Source organism: Argiope bruennichi, chromosome 6, assembly GCF_947563725.1.
Source record: "Argiope bruennichi chromosome 6, qqArgBrue1.1, whole genome shotgun sequence".
In the NCBI taxonomy this organism is placed as follows: Eukaryota; Metazoa; Arthropoda; class Arachnida; order Araneae; family Araneidae; genus Argiope; species Argiope bruennichi.
The window spans coordinates 65,301,435-65,323,207 of record NC_079156.1 but is presented as its reverse complement, the minus strand read 5'-3'; the positions used below and the strand labels follow the sequence as shown (position 1 = coordinate 65,323,207).

At 32.8% G+C, this 21,773-nt stretch overlaps 23 non-coding genes across 23 annotated transcripts; all 23 read left to right on the top strand.

The window, feature by feature from the left end:
• Nucleotides 1-56: 56 nt before the first annotated feature.
• On the top strand, nt 57-145 carry Trnay-gua (transfer RNA tyrosine (anticodon GUA)). The gene is given in 2 exon segments: nt 57-93; nt 110-145. It is a non-coding gene; the product is annotated as a tRNA-Tyr (tRNA).
• Nucleotides 146-986: 841 nt separating this feature from the next.
• Trnay-gua (transfer RNA tyrosine (anticodon GUA)) lies at nt 987-1,075 on the top strand. The gene is given in 2 exon segments: nt 987-1,023; nt 1,040-1,075. It is a non-coding gene; the product is annotated as a tRNA-Tyr (tRNA).
• A 375-nt stretch (nt 1,076-1,450) lies between these two features.
• Trnay-gua (transfer RNA tyrosine (anticodon GUA)) lies at nt 1,451-1,539 on the top strand. The gene is given in 2 exon segments: nt 1,451-1,487; nt 1,504-1,539. It is a non-coding gene; the product is annotated as a tRNA-Tyr (tRNA).
• An 839-nt stretch (nt 1,540-2,378) lies between these two features.
• Trnay-gua (transfer RNA tyrosine (anticodon GUA)) lies at nt 2,379-2,467 on the top strand. The gene is given in 2 exon segments: nt 2,379-2,415; nt 2,432-2,467. It is a non-coding gene; the product is annotated as a tRNA-Tyr (tRNA).
• A 382-nt stretch (nt 2,468-2,849) lies between these two features.
• On the top strand, nt 2,850-2,938 carry Trnay-gua (transfer RNA tyrosine (anticodon GUA)). Its single transcript is given in 2 exon segments — nt 2,850-2,886; nt 2,903-2,938. It is a non-coding gene; the product is annotated as a tRNA-Tyr (tRNA).
• An 828-nt stretch (nt 2,939-3,766) lies between these two features.
• Trnay-gua (transfer RNA tyrosine (anticodon GUA)) lies at nt 3,767-3,855 on the top strand. The gene is given in 2 exon segments: nt 3,767-3,803; nt 3,820-3,855. It is a non-coding gene; the product is annotated as a tRNA-Tyr (tRNA).
• A 375-nt stretch (nt 3,856-4,230) lies between these two features.
• On the top strand, nt 4,231-4,319 carry Trnay-gua (transfer RNA tyrosine (anticodon GUA)). The gene is given in 2 exon segments: nt 4,231-4,267; nt 4,284-4,319. It is a non-coding gene; the product is annotated as a tRNA-Tyr (tRNA).
• Nucleotides 4,320-4,701: 382 nt separating this feature from the next.
• On the top strand, nt 4,702-4,790 carry Trnay-gua (transfer RNA tyrosine (anticodon GUA)). Its single transcript is given in 2 exon segments — nt 4,702-4,738; nt 4,755-4,790. It is a non-coding gene; the product is annotated as a tRNA-Tyr (tRNA).
• A 375-nt stretch (nt 4,791-5,165) lies between these two features.
• Trnay-gua (transfer RNA tyrosine (anticodon GUA)) lies at nt 5,166-5,254 on the top strand. Its single transcript is given in 2 exon segments — nt 5,166-5,202; nt 5,219-5,254. It is a non-coding gene; the product is annotated as a tRNA-Tyr (tRNA).
• Nucleotides 5,255-5,629: 375 nt separating this feature from the next.
• Nucleotides 5,630-5,718, top strand: Trnay-gua (transfer RNA tyrosine (anticodon GUA)). The gene is given in 2 exon segments: nt 5,630-5,666; nt 5,683-5,718. It is a non-coding gene; the product is annotated as a tRNA-Tyr (tRNA).
• Nucleotides 5,719-6,093: 375 nt separating this feature from the next.
• Nucleotides 6,094-6,182, top strand: Trnay-gua (transfer RNA tyrosine (anticodon GUA)). Its single transcript is given in 2 exon segments — nt 6,094-6,130; nt 6,147-6,182. It is a non-coding gene; the product is annotated as a tRNA-Tyr (tRNA).
• Nucleotides 6,183-6,563: 381 nt separating this feature from the next.
• On the top strand, nt 6,564-6,652 carry Trnay-gua (transfer RNA tyrosine (anticodon GUA)). Its single transcript is given in 2 exon segments — nt 6,564-6,600; nt 6,617-6,652. It is a non-coding gene; the product is annotated as a tRNA-Tyr (tRNA).
• A 375-nt stretch (nt 6,653-7,027) lies between these two features.
• On the top strand, nt 7,028-7,116 carry Trnay-gua (transfer RNA tyrosine (anticodon GUA)). The gene is given in 2 exon segments: nt 7,028-7,064; nt 7,081-7,116. It is a non-coding gene; the product is annotated as a tRNA-Tyr (tRNA).
• A 375-nt stretch (nt 7,117-7,491) lies between these two features.
• Trnay-gua (transfer RNA tyrosine (anticodon GUA)) lies at nt 7,492-7,580 on the top strand. Its single transcript is given in 2 exon segments — nt 7,492-7,528; nt 7,545-7,580. It is a non-coding gene; the product is annotated as a tRNA-Tyr (tRNA).
• A 381-nt stretch (nt 7,581-7,961) lies between these two features.
• On the top strand, nt 7,962-8,050 carry Trnay-gua (transfer RNA tyrosine (anticodon GUA)). The gene is given in 2 exon segments: nt 7,962-7,998; nt 8,015-8,050. It is a non-coding gene; the product is annotated as a tRNA-Tyr (tRNA).
• Nucleotides 8,051-8,425: 375 nt separating this feature from the next.
• On the top strand, nt 8,426-8,514 carry Trnay-gua (transfer RNA tyrosine (anticodon GUA)). Its single transcript is given in 2 exon segments — nt 8,426-8,462; nt 8,479-8,514. It is a non-coding gene; the product is annotated as a tRNA-Tyr (tRNA).
• Nucleotides 8,515-8,889: 375 nt separating this feature from the next.
• Nucleotides 8,890-8,978, top strand: Trnay-gua (transfer RNA tyrosine (anticodon GUA)). The gene is given in 2 exon segments: nt 8,890-8,926; nt 8,943-8,978. It is a non-coding gene; the product is annotated as a tRNA-Tyr (tRNA).
• A 1,310-nt stretch (nt 8,979-10,288) lies between these two features.
• Nucleotides 10,289-10,377, top strand: Trnay-gua (transfer RNA tyrosine (anticodon GUA)). Its single transcript is given in 2 exon segments — nt 10,289-10,325; nt 10,342-10,377. It is a non-coding gene; the product is annotated as a tRNA-Tyr (tRNA).
• A 1,306-nt stretch (nt 10,378-11,683) lies between these two features.
• Trnay-gua (transfer RNA tyrosine (anticodon GUA)) lies at nt 11,684-11,772 on the top strand. The gene is given in 2 exon segments: nt 11,684-11,720; nt 11,737-11,772. It is a non-coding gene; the product is annotated as a tRNA-Tyr (tRNA).
• A 375-nt stretch (nt 11,773-12,147) lies between these two features.
• Trnay-gua (transfer RNA tyrosine (anticodon GUA)) lies at nt 12,148-12,236 on the top strand. Its single transcript is given in 2 exon segments — nt 12,148-12,184; nt 12,201-12,236. It is a non-coding gene; the product is annotated as a tRNA-Tyr (tRNA).
• A 376-nt stretch (nt 12,237-12,612) lies between these two features.
• Trnay-gua (transfer RNA tyrosine (anticodon GUA)) lies at nt 12,613-12,701 on the top strand. Its single transcript is given in 2 exon segments — nt 12,613-12,649; nt 12,666-12,701. It is a non-coding gene; the product is annotated as a tRNA-Tyr (tRNA).
• Nucleotides 12,702-14,011: 1,310 nt separating this feature from the next.
• Nucleotides 14,012-14,100, top strand: Trnay-gua (transfer RNA tyrosine (anticodon GUA)). Its single transcript is given in 2 exon segments — nt 14,012-14,048; nt 14,065-14,100. It is a non-coding gene; the product is annotated as a tRNA-Tyr (tRNA).
• Nucleotides 14,101-19,169: 5,069 nt separating this feature from the next.
• Trnay-gua (transfer RNA tyrosine (anticodon GUA)) lies at nt 19,170-19,258 on the top strand. Its single transcript is given in 2 exon segments — nt 19,170-19,206; nt 19,223-19,258. It is a non-coding gene; the product is annotated as a tRNA-Tyr (tRNA).
• Nucleotides 19,259-21,773: the final 2,515 nt, after the last annotated feature.

Sequence of the window (21,773 nt, the reverse complement as noted above, 5' to 3'; positions counted from 1 at the left end):
TTTCAAATATAAATACAAATTTTTAGTTTCAATCCTCTTGAACTCCCTAAGCTTGCCCGTCGATAGCTCAGTTGGCAGAGCGGTGGACTGTAGGTGGAAATCAATAGACATCCATAGGTCGCTGGTTCGACTCCGGCTCGACGGATGAATTTTGGTGTTCCGATTGCTTAAAATTTCAGAAAAGAAGACCGTCGAAAGCTCATCGGGCAGAGCAATGGGCTGCTGCTGGAATGCAGCCGAGATATATTATTATTGTGTCCAAAAGTTCATTTTTTATTAGTAGATAATAGTTTTCATATTAAGAAAATTATAAAACAAATTTCGATTTGAATTTAGAAAGAGAGAATTCAGTTTTGAGCCACAAAAAATGTAAATAATCAAATGAAAAGTTATATTAAAAAAATTTTGAATGCAGCGTGCTTTCTAGGTCTATGCAGTTTAATGGGGAGTATCAATAATTGTAATTTCAAATATAATTACAAATTTTTAGTTTCAATCCTCTTGAACACTCCACGCATGCCCGTCGATAGCTCCGTTGGCAGAGCGGTGGACTGTAGGTGGAAAGCAATAGACATCCATAGGTCGCTGGTTCGACTCCGGCTCGACGGATGAATTTTAGTGTTACGATTTTTCAAAATTTCAGAAAAGAAGACCGTCGCAAGCTCATCTGGCAGAACAATGGGCTGCTGCTGGAATGCAGCCGATATATATATTATTATTGTGTCCAAAAGTTCATTTTTTATTAGTAGATAAAAGTTTTCATGTTAAGAAAATTATAAAACAAATTTCGATTTCAATTTAGAAAGAGAGAATTCAGTTTTCAGCCACAAAAAATGTAAATAATCAAATGAAAAGTTATATAAAAAAAAATTTGAATGCAGCGTGCTTTCTAGGTCTATGCAGTTTAATGGGGAGTATCAATAATTATAATTTCAAATATAATTACAAATTTTTAGTTTCAATCCTCTTGAACTCTCCAAGCGTGCCCGTCGATAGCTCAGTTGGCAGAGCGGTGGACTGTAGGTGGAAAGCAATAGACATCCATCGGTCGCTGGTTCGACTCCGGCTCGACGGATGAATTTTGGTGTTCCGATTGCTTAAAATTTCAGAAAAGAAGACCGTCGAAAGCTCAACTAGCAGAGCAATGGGCTGCTGCTGGAATGCAGCCGAGATATATTATTATTGTGTCCAAAGGTTCATTTTTTATTAGTAGATAATAGTTTTCATATTAAGAAAATAATAAAACAAATTTCGATTTGAATTTAGAAAGAAAGAATTCAGTTTTCAGCCACAAAAAATGTAAATAATCAAATGAAAAGTTATATAAAAATAAATTTGAATGCAGCGTGCTTTCAAGGTCTATGCAGTTTAATGGGGAGTATCAATAATTATAATTTCAAATATAATTACAAATTTTTAGTTTCAGTACTCTTGAACTCTCCAAGCTTGCCCGTCGATAGCTCAGTTGGCAGAGCGGTGGACTGTAGGTGGAAATTAATAGACATCCTTAGGTCGCTGGTTCGACTCCGGCTCGACGGATGAAATTTTGTGTTCCGATTTTTTAAAATTTTAGAAAAGAAGACCGTCGCAAGCCCATCTGCCAGAGCAATGTTCTGCTGCTGGAATGCAGCGGAGATACATTATTATTGGGTCCATAAGTTCATTTTGTATTAGTAGAAAATAGTTTTCATATTAAGAAAATAATAAAACAAATTTCGATTTGAATTTAGAAAGAAAGAATTCAGTTTTGAGCCACAAAAAATGTAAATAATCAAATGAAAAGTTATAAAAAAAATTCTTTTAATGCAGCTTGCTTTCTAGGTCTATGCAGTTTAATGGGGAGTATCAATAATTATAATTTCAAATATAATTACAAATTTTTAGTTTCAATCCTCTTGAACACTCCACGCATGCCCGTCGATAGCTCAGTTGGCAGAGCGGTGGATTTTAGGTGGAAAGCAATAGACATCCATAGGTCGCTGGTTCGACTCCGGCTCGACGGATGAATTTTGGTGTTACGATTTTTCAAAATTTCAGAAAAGAAAACCGTCGCAAGCTCATCTGGCAGAACAATGGGCTGCTGCTGGAATGCAGCCGAGATACATTATTATTGGGTCCAAAAGTTCATTTTTTATTAGTAGAAAATAGTTTTCATATTAAGGAAAGTATAAAACAAATTTCGATTTGAATTTAGAAAGAGAGAATTCAGATTTCAGCCACAAAAAATGTAAATAATCAAATGAAAAGTTATAAAAAAAATTCTTTTAATGCAGCTTGCTTTCTACGTCTATGCAGTTTAATGGGGAGTATCAATAATTATAATTTCAAATATAAATACAAATTTTTAGTTTCAATCCTCTTGAACTCCCTAAGCTTGCCCGTCGATAGCTCAGTTGGCAGAGCGGTGGACTGTAGGTGGAAAGCAATAGACATCCATAGGTCGCTGGTTCGACTCCGGCTCGACGGATGAATTTTGGTGTTCCGATTGCTTAAAATTTCAGAAAAGAAGACCGTCGAAAGCTCATCGGGCAGAGCAATGGGCTGCTGCTGGAATGCAGCCGAGATATATTATTATTGTGCCAAAAGTTCATTTTTTATTGGTAAGCAATAGTTTTCATATTAAAAAATTAAGGAAATAATAAAACAAATTTCTATTTGAATTTAGAAACAAAGAATTCAGATTTCAGCCACAAAAAATGTAAATAATCCAATGAAAAGTTATAAAAAAAATTCTTTTAATGCAGCTTGCTTTCTACGTCTATGCAGTTTAATGGGGAGTATCAATAATTATAATTTCAAATATAAATACAAATTTTTAGTTTCAATCCTCTTGAACTCCCTAAGCTTGCCCGTCGATAGCTCAGTTGGCAGAGCGGTGGACTGTAGGTGGAAAGCAATAGACATCCATAGGTCGCTGGTTCGACTCCGGCTCGACGGATGAATTTTGGTGTTCCGATTGCTTAAAATTTCAGAAAAGAAGACCGTCGAAAGCTCATCGGGCAGAGCAATGGGCTGCTGCTGGAATGCAGCCGAGATATATTATTATTGTGTCCAAAAGTTCATTTTTTATTAGTAGATAATAGTTTTCATATTAAGAAAATTATAAAACAAATTTCGATTTGAATTTAGAAAGAGAGAATTCAGTTTTGAGCCACAAAAAATGTAAATAATCAAATGAAAAGTTATATTAAAAAAATTTTGAATGCAGCGTGCTTTCTAGGTCTATGCAGTTTAATGGGGAGTATCAATAATTGTAATTTCAAATATAATTACAAATTTTTAGTTTCAATCCTCTTGAACACTCCACGCATGCCCGTCGATAGCTCAGTTGGCAGAGCGGTGGACTGTAGGTGGAAAGCAATAGACATCCATAGGTTGCTGGCTCGACGGATGAATTTTAGTGTTACGATTTTTCAAAATTTCAGAAAAGAAGACCGTCGCAAGATCATCTGGCAGAACAATGGGCTGCTGCTGGAATGCAGCCGAGATATATTATTATTGTGTCCAAAAGTTCATTTTTTATTAGTAGATAATAGTTTTCATGTTAAGAAAATTATAAAACAAATTTCGATTTCAATTTAGAATGAGAGAATTCAGTTTTCAGCCACAAAAAATGTAAATAATCAAATGAAAAGTTATATAAAAAAAATTTTGAATGCAGCGTGCTTTCTAGGTCTATGCAGTTTAATGGGGAGTATCAATAATTGTAATTTCAAATATAATTACAAATTTTTAGTTTCAATCCTCTTGAACACTCCACGCATGCCCGTCGATAGCTCAGTTGGCAGAGCGGTGGACTGTAGGTGGAAAGCAATAGACATCCATAGGTTGCTGGTTCGACTCCGGCTCGACGGATGAATTTTAGTGTTACGATTTTTCAAAATTTCAGAAAAGAAGACCGTCGCAAGCTCATCTGGCAGAACAATGGGCTGCTGCTGGAATGCAGCCGAGATATATTATTATTGTGTCCAAAAGTTCATTTTTTATTAGTAGATAATAGTTTTCATGTTAAGAAAATTATAAAACAAATTTCGATTTGAATTTAGAAAGAGAGAATTCAGATTTCAGCTACAAAAAATGTAAATAATCAAATGAAAAGTTATAAAAAAAATTCTTTTAATGCAGCTTGCTTTCTACGTCTATGCAGTTTAATGGGGAGTATCCATAATTATAATTTCAAATATAAATACAAATTTTTAGTTTCAATCCTCTTGAACTCCCTAAGCTTGCCCGTCGATAGCTCAGTTGGCAGAGCGGTGGACTGTAGGTGGAAAGCAATAGACATCCATAGGTCACTGGTTCGACTCCGGCTCGACGGATGAATTTTGGTGTTCCGATTGCTTAAAATTTCAGAAAAGAAGACCGTCGAAAGCTCATCGGGCAGAGCAATGGGCTGCTCCTGGAATGCAGCCGAGATATATTATTATTGTGCCAAAAGTTCATTTTTTATTGGTAAGTAATAGTTTTCATATTAAAAAATTAAGGAAATAATAAAACAAATTTCTATTTGAATTTAGAAACAAAGAATTCAGATTTCAGCCACAAAAAATGTAAATAATCAAATGAAAAGTTATATAAAAAAAATTTTGAATGCAGCGTGCTTTCTAGGTCTATGCAGTTTAATGGGGAGTATCAATAATTATAATTTCAAATCTAATTACAAATTTTTAGTTTCAATCCTCTTGAACTCTCCAAGCGTGCCCGTCGATAGCTCAGTTGGCAGAGCGGTGGACTGTAGGTGGAAAGCAATAGACATCCATCGGTCGCTGGTTCGACTCCGGCTCGACGGATGAATTTTGGTGTTCCGATTGCTTAAAATTTCAGAAAAGAAGACCGTCGAAAGCTCAACTAGCAGAGCAATGGCCTGCTGCTGGAATGCAGCCGAGATATATTATTATTGTGTCCAAAGGTTCATTTTTTATTAGTAGATAATAGTTTTCATATTAAGAAAATAATAAAACAAATTTCGATTTGAATTTAGAAAGAAAGAATTCAGTTTTCAGCCACAAAAAATGTAAATAATCAAATGAAAAGTTATATAAAAAAAAATTTGAATGCAGCGTGCTTTCTAGGTCTATGCAGTTTAATGGGGAGTATCAATAATTATAATTTCAAATATAATTACAAATTTTTAGTTTCAGTCCTCTTGAACTCTCCAAGCTTGCCCGTCGATAGCTCAGTTGGCAGAGCGGTGGACTGTAGGTGGAAAGCAATAGACATCCATAGGTTGCTGGTTCGACTCCGGCTCGACGGATGAATTTTAGTGTTCCGATTTTTTAAAATTTTAGAAAAGAAGACCGTCGCAAGCCCATCTGCCAGAGCAATGTTCTGCTGCTGGAATGCAGCGGAGATACATTATTATTGGGTCCAAAAGTTCAATTTGTATTAGTAGAAAATAGTTTTCATATTAAGAAAATAATAAAACAAATTTCGATTTGAATTTAGAAAGAAAGAATTCAGTTTTGAGCCACAAAAAATGTAAATAATCAAATGAAAAGTTATAAAAAAAATTCTTTTAATGCAGCTTGCTTTCTAGGTCTATGCAGTTTAATGGGGAGTATCAATAATTATAATTTCAAATATAATTACAAATTTTTAGTTTCAATCCTCTTGAACACTCCACGCATGCCCGTCGATAGCTCAGTTGGCAGAGCGGTGGACTGTAGGTGGAAAGCAATAGACATCCATAGGTCGCTGGTTCGACTCCGGCTCGACGGATGAATTTTGGTGTTACGATTTTTCAAAATTTCAGAAAAGAAAACCGTCGCAAGCTCATCTGGCAGAACAATGGGCTGCTGCTGGAATGCAGCCGAGATACATTATTATTGGGTCCAAAAGTTCATTTTTTATTAGTAGAAAATAGTTTTCATATTAAGAAAATTATAAAACAAATTTCGATTTGAATTTAGAAAGAGAGAATTCAGATTTCAGCTACAAAAAATGTAAATAATCAAATGAAAAGTTATAAAAAAAATTCTTTTAATGCAGCTTGCTTTCTACGTCTATGCAGTTTAATGGGGAGTATCCATAATTATAATTTCAAATATAAATACAAATTTTTAGTTTCAATCCTCTTGAACTCCCTAAGCTTGCCCGTCGATAGCTCAGTTGGCAGAGCGGTGGACTGTAGGTGGAAAGCAATAGACATCCATAGGTCACTGGTTCGACTCCGGCTCGACGGATGAATTTTGGTGTTCCGATTGCTTAAAATTTCAGAAAAGAAGACCGTCGAAAGCTCATCGGGCAGAGCAATGGGCTGCTGCTGGAATGCAGCCGAGATATATTATTATTGTGCCAAAAGTTCATTTTTTATTGGTAAGTAATAGTTTTCATATTAAAAAATTAAGGAAATAATAAAACAAATTTCTATTTGAATTTAGAAACAAAGAATTCAGATTTCAGCCACAAAAAATGAAATAATCCAATGAAAAGTTATAAAAAAAATTCTTTTAATGCAGCTTGCTTTCTAGGTCTATGCAGTTTAATGGGGAGTATCAATAATTATAATTTCAAATATAATTACAAATTTTTAGTTTCAATCCTCTTGAACTCTCCAAGCGTGCCCGTCGATAGCTCAGTTGGCAGAGCGGTGGACTGTAGGTGGAAAGCAGTAGATATCCATAGGTCGCTGGTTCGACTCCGGCTCGACGGATGAATTTTGGTGTTCCGATTGCTTAAAATTTCAGAAAAGAAGACCGTCGAAAGCTCATCTAGCAGAGCAATGGGCTGCTGCTGGAATGCAGCCGAGATATATTATTATTGTGTCCAAAGGTTCATTTTTTATTAGTAGATAATAGTTTTCATATTAAGAAAATAATAAAACAAATTTCGATTTGAATTTAGAAAGAAAGAATTCAGTTTTCAGCCACAAAAAATGTAAATAATCAAATGAAAAGTTATATAAAAAAAATTTTGAATGCAGCGTGCTTTCTAGGTCTATGCAGTTTAATGGGGAGTATCAATAATTATAATTTCAAATATAATTACAAATTTTTAGTTTCAATCCTCTTGAACTCTCCAAGCGTGCCCGTCGATAGCTCAGTTGGCAGAGTGGTGGACTGTAGGTGGAAAGCAATAGATATCCATAGGTCGCTGGTTCGACTCCGGCTCGACGGATGAATTTTGGTGTTCCGATTGCTTAAAATTTCAGAAAAGAAGACCGTCGAAAGCTCATCTAGCAGAGCAATGCGCTGCTGCTGGAATGCAGCCGAGATATATTATTATTGTGTCCAAAGGTTCATTTTTTATTAGTAGATAATAGTTTTCATATTAAGAAAATAATAAAACAAATTTCGATTTGAATTTAGAAAGAAAGAATTCAGTTTTCAGCCACAAAAAATGTAAATAATCAAATGAAAAGTTATATAAAAAAAATTTTGAATGCAGCGTGCTTTCTAGGTCTATGCAGTTTAATGGGGAGTATCAATAATTATAATTTCAAATATAATTACAAATTTTTAGTTTCAATCCTCTTGAACTCTCCAAGCGTGCCCGTCGATAGCTCAGTTGGCAGAGCGGTGGACTGTAGGTGGAAAGCAATAGACATCCATAGGTCACTGGTTCGACTCCGGCTCGACGGATGAATTTTGGTGTTCCGATTGCTTAAAATTTCAGAAAAGAAGACCGTCGAAAGCTCATCGGGCAGAGCAATGGGCTGCTGCTGGAATGCAGCCGAGATATATTATTATTGTGCCAAAAGTTCATTTTTTATTGGTAAGTAATAGTTTTCATATTAAAAAATTAAGGAAATAATAAAACAAATTTCTATTTGAATTTAGAAACAAAGAATTCAGATTTCAGCCACAAAAAATGAAATAATCCAATGAAAAGTTATAAAAAAAATTCTTTTAATGCAGCTTGCTTTCTAGGTCTATGCAGTTTAATGGGGAGTATCAATAATTATAATTTCAAATATAATTACAAATTTTTAGTTTCAATCCTCTTGAACTCTCCAAGCGTGCCCGTCGATAGCTCAGTTGGCAGAGCGGTGGACTGTAGGTGGAAAGCAGTAGATATCCATAGGTCGCTGGTTCGACTCCGGCTCGACGGATGAATTTTGGTGTTCCGATTGCTTAAAATTTCAGAAAAGAAGACCGTCGAAAGCTCATCTAGCAGAGCAATGGGCTGCTGCTGGAATGCAGCCGAGATATATTATTATTGTGTCCAAAGGTTCATTTTTTATTAGTAGATAATAGTTTTCATATTAAGAAAATAATAAAACAAATTTCGATTTGAATTTAGAAAGAAAGAATTCAGTTTTCAGCCACAAAAAATGTAAATAATCAAATGAAAAGTTATATAAAAAAAATTTTGAATGCAGCGTGCTTTCTAGGTCTATGCAGTTTAATGGGGAGTATCAATAATTATAATTTCAAATATAATTACAAATTTTTAGTTTCAATCCTCTTGAACTCTCCACGCGTGCCCGTCGATAGCTCAGTTGGCAGAGTGGTGGACTGTAGGTGGAAAGCAATAGATATCCATAGGTCGCTGGTTCGACTCCGGCTCGACGGATGAATTTTGGTGTTCCGATTGCTTAAAATTTCAGAAAAGAAGACCGTCGAAAGCTCATCTAGCAGAGCAATGCGCTGCTACTGGAATGCAGCCGAGATATATTATTATTGTGTCCAAAGGTTCATTTTTTATTAGTAGATAATAGTTTTCATATTAAGAAAATAATAAAACAAATTTCGATTTGAATTTAGAAAGAAAGAATTCAGTTTTCAGCCACAAAAAATGTAAATAATCAAATGAAAAGTTATATAAAAAAAATTTTGAATGCAGCGTGCTTTCTAGGTCTATGCAGTTTAATGGGGAGTATCAATAATTATAATTTCAAATATAATTACAAATTTTTAGTTTCAATCCTCTTGAACTCTCCAAGCGTGCCCGTCGATAGCTCAGTTGGCAGAGCGGTGGACTGTAGGTGGAAAGCAATAGACATCCATAGGTCGCTGGTTCGACTCCGGCTCGACGGATGAATTTTGGTGTTCCGATTGCTTAAAATTTCAGAAAAGAAGACCGTCGAAAGCTCATCTAGCAGAGCAATGGGCTGCTGCTGGAATGCAGCCGAGATATATTATTATTGTGTCCAAAGGTTCATTTTTTATTAGTAGATAATAGTTTTCATATTAAGAAAATAATAAAACAAATTTCGATTTGAATTTAGAAAGAGAGAATTCAGTTTTCAGCCACAAAAAATGTCAATAATCAAATGAAAGGTTATATAAAAAAAATTTTGAATGCAGCGTGCTTTCTAGGTCTATGCAGTTTAATGGGGAGTATCAATAATTATAATTTCAAATATAATTACAAATTTTTAGTTTCAATCCTCTTGAACTCTCCAAACGTGCTCGTCGATAGCTCAGTTGGAAGACCGGTGGACTGTAGGTGGAAAGCAAGAGACATCCATGGGTCGATGGTTCGACTCCGGCTCGACGGATGAATTTTATGCTCCGATTTTTTAAAATTTCACAAAAGAAGACCGTCGCAAGCTCATCTGGCAGAGCAATGGGCTGCTGTTGGAATGCAGACGAGATATATTGTTACTGGGTCCAAAAGTTCATTTTTTATTGGTAGGTAATAATTTTCATATAAAAAAATTAAGGAAATAATAAAACAAATTTCTATTTGAATTTAGAAACAAAGAATTCAGATTTCAGCCACAAAAAATGTAAATAATCCAATGAAAAGTTATAAAAAAAATTCTTTTCATGCAGCTTGCTTTCTAGGTCTATGCAGTTTAATGGGGAGTATCAATAATTATAATTTCAAATATAATTACAAATTTTTAGTTTCAATCCTCTTGAACTCTCCAAGCTTGCGCGTCGATAGCTCAGTTGGCAGAGCGGTGGACTGTGGGTGGTAAGTAATAGACATCAATAGGTCGATGGTTCGACTCCGGCTCGACGGATGAATTTTTGTGTTACGATTTTTCAAAATTTCAGAAAAGAAATCCGTCGCAAGCTCATCTGGCAGAACAATGGGCTGCTGCTGGAATGCAGCCGAGATATATTATTATTGTGTCCAAAAGTTCATTTTTAATTAGTAGATAATAGTTTTCATATTAAGAAAATTATAAAACAAATTTCGATTTGAATTTAGAAAGAGAGAATTCAGATTTCAGCCACAAAAAATGTAAATAATCAAATGAAAAGTTATAAAAAAAATTCTTTTAATGCAGCTTGCTTTCTACGTCTATGCAGTTTAATGGGGGGTATCAATAATTATAATTTCAAATATAATTACAAATTTTTAGTTTCAATCCTCTTGAACTCCCCAAACTTGTCCGTCGATAGCTCAGTTGGCAGAGCGGTGGACTGTAGGTGGAAAGCAATAGACATCCATAGGTCGCTGGTTCGACTCCGGCTCGACGGGTGAATTTTGGTGTTCCGATTGCTTAAAATTTCAGAAAAGAAGACCGTCGAAAGCTCATCTGGCAGAGCAACGGGCTGCTGCTGGAATGCAGCCGAGATATATTATTATTGCGTCCAAAGGTTCATTTTTTATTAGTAGATAATAGTTTTCATATTAAGAAAATAATAAAACAAATTTCGATTTGAATTTAGAAAGAAAGAATTCAGTTTTCAGCCACAAAAAATGTAAATAATCAAATGAAAAGTTATATAAAAAAAAAAAATTTGAATGCAGCGTGCTTTCTAGGCCTATGCAGTTTAATGGGGAGTATCAATAATTGCAATTTCAAATATAAGTACAAATTTTTAGTTTCAATCCTCTTGAACACTCAACGCATGCCCGTGGATAGCTCAGTTGGCAGAGCGGTGGACTGTAGGTGGAAAGCAATAGACATCCATATGTCGCTGGTTCGACTTCGGCTCCACGGATGAATTTTGGTGTTCCGATTTTTTAAAATTTCAGAAAAGAAGACCGTCGCAAGCTCATCTGCCAGAGCAATGGGCTGCTGCTGGAATGCAGCAGAGATATATTATTATTGGGTCCAAAAGTTCATTTTTTATTAGTAGAAAATAGTTTTCATATTAAGAAAATAATAAAACAAATTTCGATTTGAATTTAGAAAGAAAGAATTCAGTTTTCAGCCACAAAAAATGTAAATAATCAAATGAAAAGTTATATAAAAAAAATTTTGAATACAGCGTGGTTTCTAGGTCTATGCAGTTTAATGGGGAGTATCAATAATTATAATTTCAAATTTAATTACAAATTTTTAGTTTCAATACTCTTGAACTCTCCCAACGTACCCGTCGATAGCTCAGTTGGAAAACGGGTGGACTGTAGGTGGAAAGCAATAGACATCCATAGGTCGCTGGTTCGAATCCGGCTCGACGGATGAATTTTGGTGTTCCGATTTTTTAAAATTTCACAAAAGAAGACCATCGCAAGCTCATCTGGCAGAGCAATGGGCTGCTGCTGGAATGCAGCCGAGATATATTGTTACTGGGTCCAAAAGTTCATTTTTTATTAGTAGAAAATAGTTTTCATATTAAGAAAATAATAAAACAAATTTCGATTTGAATTTAGAAAGAAAGAATTCAGTTTTCAGCCACAAAAAATGTAAATAATCAAATGAAAAGTTATATAAAAAAAATTTTGAATACAGCGTGGTTTCTAGGTCTATGCAGTTTAATGGGGAGTATCAATAATTATAATTTCAAATTTAATTACAAATTTTTAGTTTCAATCCTCTTGAACTCTCCAAGCGTGCCCGTCGATAGCTCAGTTGGCAGAGCGGTGGACTGTAGGTGGAAAGCAATAGATATCCATAGGTCGCTGGTTCGACTCCGGCTCGACGGATGAATTTTGGTGTTCCGATTGCTTAAAATTTCAGAAAAGAAGACCGTCGAAAGCTCATCTAGCAGAGCAATGGGCTGCTGCTGGAATGCAGCCGAGATATATTATTATTGTGTCCAAAGGTTCATTTTTTATTAGTAGATAAAAGTTTTCATATTAAGAAAATAATAAAACAAATTTCGATTTGAATTTAGAAAGAAAGAATTCAGTTTTCAGCCACAAAAAATGTAAATAATCAAATGAAAAGTTATATAAAAAAAATTTTGAATGCAGCGTGCTTTCTAGGTCTATGCAGTTTAATGGGGAGTATCAATAATTATAATTTCAAATATAATTACAAATTTTTAGTTTCAATCCTCTTGAACTCTCCAAGCGTGCCCGTCGATAGCTCAGTTGGCAGAGTGGTGGACTGTAGGTGGAAAGCAATAGATATCCATAGGTCGCTGGTTCGACTCCGGCTCGACGGATGAATTTTGGTGTTCCGATTGCTTAAAATTTCAGAAAAGAAGACCGTCGAAAGCTCATCTAGCAGAGCAATGCGCTGCTGCTGGAATGCAGCCGAGATATATTATTATTGTGTCCAAAGGTTCATTTTTTATTAGTAGATAATAGTTTTCATATTAAGAAAATAATAAAACATATTTCGATTTGAATTTAGAAAGAAAGAATTCAGTTTTCAGCCACAAAAAATGTAAATAATCAAATGAAAAGTTATATAAAAAAAAATTTTGAATGCAGCGTGCTTTCTAGGTCTATGCAGTTTAATGGGGAGTATCAATAATTATAATTTCAAATATAATTACAAATTTTTAGTTTCAATCCTCTTGAACTCTCCAAGCGTGCCCGTCGATAGCTCAGTTGGCAGAGCGGTGGACTGTAGGTGGAAAGCAATAGACATCCATAGGTCGCTGGTTCGACTCCGGCTCGACGGATGAATTTTGGTGTTCCGATTGCTTAAAATTTCAGAAAAGAAGACCGTCGAAAGCTCATCTAGCAGAGCAATGGGCTGCTGCTGGAATGCAGCCGAGATATATTATTATTGTGTCCAAAGGTTCATTTTTTATTAGTAGATAATAGTTTTCATATTAAGAAAATAATAAAACAAATTTCGATTTGAATTTAGAAAGAGAGAATTCAGTTTTCAGCCACAAAAAATGTCAATAATCAAATGAAAGGTTATATAAAAAAAATTTTGAATGCAGCGTGCTTTCTAGGTCTATGCAGTTTAATGGGGAGTATCAATAATTATAATTTCAAATATAATTACAAATTTTTAGTTTCAATCCTCTTGAACTCTCCAAACGTGCTCGTCGATAGCTCAGTTGGAAGACCGGTGGACTGTAGGTGGAAAGCAAGAGACATCCATGGGTCGATGGTTCGACTCCGGCTCCACGGATGAATTTTATGCTCCGATTTTTTAAAATTTCACAAAAGAAGACCGTCGCAAGCTCATCTGGCAGAGCAATGGGCTGCTGTTGGAATGCAGACGAGATATATTGTTACTGGGTCCAAAAGTTCATTTTTTATTGGTAGGTAATAGTTTTCATATAAAAAAATTAAGGAAATAATAAAACAAATTTCTATTTGAATTTAGAAACAAAGAATTCAGATTTCAGCCACAAAAAATGTAAATAATCCAATGAAAAGTTATAAAAAAAATTCTTTTCATGCAGCTTGCTTTCTAGGTCTATGCAGTTTAATGGGGAGTATCAATAATTATAATTTCAAATATAATTACAAATTTTTAGTTTCAATCCTCTTGAACTCTCCAAGCTTGCGCGTCGATAGCTCAGTTGGCAGAGCGGTGGACTGTGGGTGGTAAGTAATAGACATCAATAGGTCGATGGTTCGACTCCGGCTCGACGGATGAATTTTTGTGTTACGATTTTTCAAAATTTCAGAAAAGAAATCCGTCGCAAGCTCATCTGGCAGAACAATGGGCTGCTGCTGGAATGCAGCCGAGATATATTATTATTGTGTCCAAAAGTTCATTTTTAATTAGTAGATAATAGTTTTCATATTAAGAAAATTATAAAACAAATTTCGATTTGAATTTAGAAAGAGAGAATTCAGATTTCAGCCACAAAAAATGTAAATAATCAAATGAAAAGTTATAAAAAAAATTCTTTTAATGCAGCTTGCTTTCTACGTCTATGCAGTTTAATGGGGAGTATCAATAATTATAATTTCAAATATAATTACAAATTTTTAGTTTCAATCCTCTTGAACTCCCCAAACTTGCCCGTCGATAGCTCAGTTGGCAGAGCGGTGGACTGTAGGTGGAAAGCAATAGACATCCATAGGTCGCTGGTTCGACTCCGGCTCGACGGGTGAATTTTGGTGTTCCGATTGCTTAAAATTTCAGAAAAGAAGACCGTCGAAAGCTCATCTGGCAGAGCAACGGGCTGCTGCTGGAATGCAGCCGAGATATATTATTATTGCGTCCAAAGGTTCATTTTTTATTAGTAGATAATAGTTTTCATATTAAGAAAATAATAAAACAAATTTCGATTTGAATTTAGAAAGAAAGAATTCAGTTTTCAGCCACAAAAAATGTAAATAATCAAATGAAAAGTTATATAAAAAAAAAAATTTGAATGCAGCGTGCTTTCTAGGTCTATGCAGTTTAATGGGGAGTATCAATAATTGCAATTTCAAATATAAGTACAAATTTTTAGTTTCAATCCTCTTGAACACTCCACGCATGCCCGTGGATAGCTCAGTTGGCAGAGCGGTGGACTGTAGGTGGAAAGCAATAGACATCCATATGTCGCTGGTTCGACTTCGGCTCGACGGATGAATTTTGGTGTTCCGATTTTTTAAAATTTCAGAAAAGAAGACCGTCGCAAGCTCATCTGCCAGAGCAATGGGCTGCTGCTGGAATGCAGCAGAGATATATTATTATTGGGTCCAAAAGTTCATTTTTTATTAGTAGAAAATAGTTTTCATATTAAGAAAATAATAAAACAAATTTCGATTTGAATTTAGAAAGAAAGAATTCAGTTTTCAGCCACAAAAAATGTAAATAATCAAATGAAAAGTTATATAAAAAAAATTTTGAATACAGCGTGGTTTCTAGGTCTATGCAGTTTAATGGGGAGTATCAATAATTATAATTTCAAATTTAATTACAAATTTTTAGTTTCAATACTCTTGAACTCTCCCAACGTACCCGTCGATAGCTCAGTTGGAAAACGGGTGGACTGTAGGTGGAAAGCAATAGACATCCATAGGTCGCTGGTTCGAATCCGGCTCGACGGATGAATTTTGGTGTTCCGATTTTTTAAAATTTCACAAAAGAAGACCCTCGCAAGCTCATCTGGCAGAGCAATGGGCTGCTGCTGGAATGCAGCCGAGATATATTGTTACTGGGTCCAAAAGTTCATTTTTTATTGGTAGATAATAGTTTTCATATAAAAAAATTAAGAAAATAATAAAACTAATTTCGATTTGAATTTAGAAAGAAAGAATTCAGTTTTCAGCCACAAAAAATGTAAATAATCAAATGAAAAGTTATATAAAAAAAATTTTGAATGCAGCGTGCTTTCTAGGTCTATGCAGTTTAATGGGGAGTATCAATAATTATAATTTCAAATATAATTACAAATTTTTAGTTTCAATCCTCTTGAACACTCCACGCATGCCCGTCGATAGCTCAGTTGGCAGAGCGGTGGACTGTAGGTGGAAAGCAATAGACATCCATAGGTCGCTGCTTCGACTCCGGCTCGACGGATGAATTTTGGTGTTCCGATTTTTTAAAATTTCAGAAAAGAAGTCCGTCGCAAGCTGACTTCATGTCCAAGATTCCCTTTAATTCCTAGATATAAGGCGTGTAATTGAAATTGTCTTTCACATGTTCTGTTCATTGTGTACCTGAACCTTTCTATTGGAGACCAGACCCATGACATGACGCTACTAAAAATGCACATATCTAGTTCATCTATCCTCTAAATTTTGCTCAAATCGTCTGCATTATTTGTTTAGAGATTTTGTAGTTATCGTTTTAATTTATGTGCAAAAAGTCGAACATATGGACTTCTGGAAAATTCGACAAAAATCTGCATATTTAGTGAAAAGACCGTATACCAAATTTCAATTTTCTAGCTCAAAGCATTTTTGAGTTATCTTTGTCAAGATGGACGGACTGACAGACATTTCTTTTAAAAATGTGCTTTTCGTACTCAGGGAGATCTAAAAACGTAAGGATTCATCGAAATCTTTTCTAATTTTTTGACGATTACTTTTTACTTTCTCTATACGACGTACACGAGAAAGTAAAAAGTACTCCAGAAATTCAATATGTAAGATATCTCAGCGGAGTAGCATCATTCCGAAGCAGAATTCCTTGCTCAAGTTCAAGCGAGCGCATGCTGTTAAGCTTTCTTGGAGATGTGACATATTTCAACAACAAGGAGTGTTTTGAAATGCTGGTGATTTATACTGTTTGTAACCATAATACAGCTGCTGGTATCTGTAAATGTTGTTAAAAGAAATGAGACTTTGTGCCATTGTCGAAGATGTTCCTTTTAAATATGCTTTGTAATCACTTCAAATAATGTATCACTTGACCATTTTTTTATTTATTAAACTTTAATAAATACATTATTATTTTCACTTTTAATAACGTATTATGATATAAGTATTATCCCTGCAGTTCACACTGATTGACTCACTCGTTCAAACACTATCCTGCAGTATGAAAGAGTGGTCTAAGACAATAATTTTTTTTAATATCTCTGCAATTTTGTAGATAGAAACATTAAATTTTGTAATATGTGTGCGTGCGTGTGTGTGCATGCGTGCGTGAGCATATTTTAGCAATCGCGTGGTCTAAAATTTTAACTTCGATTTATTTCATCCACGGGGGCATAATTTGTACTAGAAACGCACGATCATGAAAGATGCGTCAGTCTGCATCGCGACACAAAAGCAAAAGAGACCCAAATTTTTCCCTTCAGGAATTTTACTATGAGATTTTGATAAGAATTTCATTTGCAAGTGTAGACATAGAAAAAAGAATCTTAGGTATCTTTGAAAGAATATTGTAAACGTTTATCCATTTTACTCGGAACGTGGGAAAATGCATAAATCAGCAGTTTTATTAAGCGTGTATTAAAAATAATTATATAAAAAGTGGGAAATAAATCAGAAAACATTTTAAAATGAAGTTAATATGGGCTAAATTAAGATAAAAAATTTTTAAAAATCAATTAATTAATTAAGATTTAAATTAGATTTTAAAATATTATTGCATATATATATATATATATATATATATATATATATATATATATATATATATATATATATATATATATATATATATATGTATGTATACCTGATTGTATTACATTTTTTATGTAAGTATATAATAGTAGTAAAAACTTTATTTCCTTGTAATGAGATCTACTCTATCCATAATGTTTATGAACCCTCAAAGCAAAACTAGTCAATAAATTCAGTTTGAATATAAAACAATAAAAATTGGAGATCTCAGCTCATTAACCTTTACAATAACCAGTAATGCATATATATAATGTAAAGGATCGATCCCATAAATATTCTTTATTCATACTTAGTTTTATTCACTCATCGATAAATCAGTTAATCTCAACATAAAAAAAAAATCTCATTATGATCTTATATTATAAAAAAAAATGTTATAAATCTTATCAAAAAACATTATTTGAAAAAAACTAATTCATGCATCATTTTAAAATTTTGAAAGTTTGTCTTTTGTAATAACAGCAATTTAATTATAGTGTAATTTTTATATAAATAAAAATTAAAAAGTAATGTAAAAGTAAAATGCAATAAATAATAATAAGTGTAATAAATAAAAATGTAAATTGTAAATGTAATTTTTATATAAATAAAAATTGCATAATTTTCAGCAGCACATTTAAATTCAACTCATTTTCACTGTTTTATTTAATTTTTTTCATTGCATGACTTTTTTCTATCGCTGAAAACTAATAAAATATTTTGTTTATATACCTGAGCAAAAACGATGTGCAAATTAGATAACCAGGAAAGCTACCGTTTTTAATGGCGCCATGATGTCACAGGTGCCGACTGTATTTGGAAAATTCATGTACACAACAATAAACATAATATTCCAGGCATCCTCGTCATCTGACTGCGATTTAAAATAACAAGATATGTAAAAAATTGCGTCAATATTGGCAATAAGTCTAACTAAATTAAATTTGTTAATTTCTTGAAAGTGAGACAAAATAAAATGACTGGGTTAGCGTAATTAAAACGGGCAAAACATTCTATCACATGCATTTATTTATTAAAATGTTCCAACATTCTGATGTATAAAATTGCATTAATAATTTGCAATCAAATTATTAAATTCATTTCTACCAATTATTCGGGAAATAGAATATTAGGAAAATGAAATATAAGAAAAAAAAAATTTTTTTAATACTGTTGTACTTTTATTTTCAACATCATTTATTTTTAACTAAGATATAAAAATGTTTACATTTTTTTTTTTTTTTCCAAATTAAAAAATTAATTTTGTGTATGAGAGGGGAAACTGTATATCTTACTAAAAACTGATTAAAAGCTCAAATATATATATTATATGTTACATATATTCGTTTATTAATATATTTACTGATGCTTCTGTTTGTTTACCTTCAAATTATAATAAATCATAACAAAAAAAATAAAATTTAATGAAAATAAATCAAATTTTAGCTGCAAAGCTTGAAACAACTATAAAAGCAAGCACAACTTTCTTTGAAATAGCGGACTCGAGTTATTGCAAGTCCAAATTTCTATTAATCAAAATAGTGCTAGTTAGAAACTCGTATTCAGTAGAGATCTCAAGGTAAATTCAGTGAACAATATTTACAACAAAGCAAACAGCAAAGAAATAATAAAGCTTTCTTACGAGTCAACCAGCGCATTTTTATTTTCATATTAATTTGAACAATAAACACAACCAAAAAAAGTAAAGATACGTAAGAATTCTGAACGAATATCAAACGCATTTCTAACAGAAAAGCAAAGTTGTTCTTGAATTCTAAGAATTCTCAACATTCAAAATTATTTTAAAAGTAACTGTTAACGTTGCAGAAAGTTTTTTTTTTTTTTTTTTTTGCTTGAAATGCATAAAAAAATATTTTTTTTTTCACTCTCTCTTTTTCAACAATTTTTACCTTCTCTGTGATCAGCATTTTGTTAAACCGGGCACTTTAATAATGCACTCAGTATTTAGAATTAATTTTAAAAATAAGTTTTGTTTTCTCCTCGGAAGAGGGCGCAACTACTTCTTTACGCAGTGAAAATAGGGAAGTACTTTCCTATAACAAACACGTTTCATGCCGACACCAATACCAATTGTTAACACCGATATTCAACAAGTTAGAATTATACTACAACAACCGTCGATAGCTCAGTTGGCAGAGCGGTGGACTGTAGGTGCTTTGAAGTAGATATCCATAGGTCGCTGGTTCGACTCCGGCTCGACGGAAGTTTATTTTCACAATTAAAAAAATTCCACGGCGTTAATAATTATTTCACCTTTATAGCAACGAAATTTAAAAACACTTTCAAGGACAACATACAATAGCTCTTAGCTGCTATCTCCTGCTTCTAGATTTATTATTTTTAAGCTTTAATGACAATATAGTAAAACAAAAAAAATATTCAATTATTTCATTCATTATGAATTTTGTTCTTTTTGAATATGTACTTAGTTAAACCAAATATTTTTTTTTTTTATTACGACAACTATTCGCTGCTTCATAACTAATCATTATAACAGCAAAATTAGTTGTGTTCTAAAAATAATTTTTTAATAACTTGAACTTTTTTTTCACTATAACTTTAACTTCCAAGTTCCAACATTTTTTTCAGGGTCTGTTTTACTTGCTTCCATTCCTTTTTATATGGTAAGCTACACCGTGGTCGCCATGGCTTGGATAAAGAATCGATAAAAGCAAAAAATTGGAATATTTCTTTAAAACTATAAAAAATAAAAATTGTGAAAACTCTTTGCCTACTTCTTTAAATTATGTCTTTCAGACATATAATAATTAATGTCTCAATACATTTTCAATATCAACCATATATTGATAATATTCGGTTGAGTATATAGTATTAATATCAAACGAATATCAAAGACTTTTATTCATCTAAGTTCCTGAAGTTTATATTTCTGAATAAAAGCGACGACTATTTTTAAACATTGTTTAAGCCCAAAGGTAGAATAGCGTCGTCCAAGTAAAGCGCGAATTTTACAATTTTATTACTTTTCAAGATCATCATTTTCTGCTCAAAATTATTTTTAAGTCTCAATTCTGATTCGATTGTTAGTTTATTTTGTTTCTAATTTTTTTTATATATAATCTACAGTAGAAGATAACAGTGTTTGTTGTTATATCCCGCACTGTTTATATTGAAGTTAACCTATAGTATGCTATAAAAAAGAAAATATTCTAATGAAAATTAGTTAATAAATTGCAAAAAAAAATCAAAAATGTTTTTTTTAACATCATTGATGTATAATAAAAGAATATGTTGCCAAATGTTTTACGAACTCAAACGCCCATAGCGCGAGTCCAATTCTAATCTGGCTCTTTAGTAAAAGAAACTCTATCTCAGATATCTATCTGTCTGCATCCGTTAATCACGTACAAATACGCAACAATTATTATAAAAAAATTTCTCTAGATAGCAATTATGAGTTGTTTTAAAAACACACATTTTATTTTAAAATGACAAAAAAAAAAAAAAAAAAAAATCAAATTTGTAACATCCTTAAGCCAAATGTTTCTGCCAAAATTGAAAACTTAAATGCGCGATAATCGATTATAAAGAAAATTACAATTGTTTTTCAAATACAAAAAGCAGTGAATTTTAATACAAAATTCCAGGAATGTTGAACTTTGTGTTATCGGTACAAATAAAACGGTAAAGCCACAAAAAAATATAAATAAAACGGTAGTTTTATATATTGCTTATTTGTTTATTTATATTTTTACATTCCATGTATATACTTTATAATTGAATTATTTACCAAAAATATTTTATAAATAATTATATAATATATTAATAAACCAGATAATATATGCGTTAAGAAGTTTTTTTTTTAACCTATGGTTAACAGAAAAAATAATTATCGTTATAAAATTACTATAGGAAAATAATGAATTTATTCTAGCAATTTAAACAAATTCAATTTTCAATTTCCGCAAATACAATAATGAATTATCAACGTAGGGGGATTGGTATATCAAGATAAAAAGAAAATGCTCATCATTAAATAAAACAAAATTTATTAACCAAAATAAATAATCTTTTGCCGTACAATGTAACAAACAGAACATCAGAATGTTTGATTTAGTGTAGGTGTGGGGGGGAGACTTGGCTTTATGCCAACTTTGCTGTCTCGCTTTTTAAAAATCTAAAAGCTTTCAAGATTTCAGTTATCTTTTTAATTTATGTTTTCCTAACACTTTTATGTAAAAAATAAGCTCCTTAAAACGATCTGCATACTGATCTAATTAAAAATACTCGCACGCTATTGGAATACCACAAACTATTAAATAAATAAATCAAAATACAAAAAAAAAATGAATGAATGACATAACAGTATGATATAATACCAAATAAAAACAACAGAATACGACATTGAATAAAAACGGGCACTTGCGGAAGATAAGCTAGTGCTGATGGAAACCGTAATTATCGTAATGTTTTTATCCATTGTTTTTGAGCGCATTTCCGGCTCTTTAAACGAACCGACTTCTAAAACGGAATCAAAACAATCTAGATCTTGCTACTTGCTCTATTTACAAGTCTAGGGGTGATGAGAATAAGAAAGCAATAAATAAAAAAAAGCCAAATAACAAAATGCAATGGCTGCGCATTTGCTAATGATTGATCTTAAAAGAAAAACCGCCCCGTAACACGATGTAGATACACGTCACGTCGCCGACGCAGACAGGTCGTTTACCCTCCTTCTGCGCTTGCGCCAAATCCCC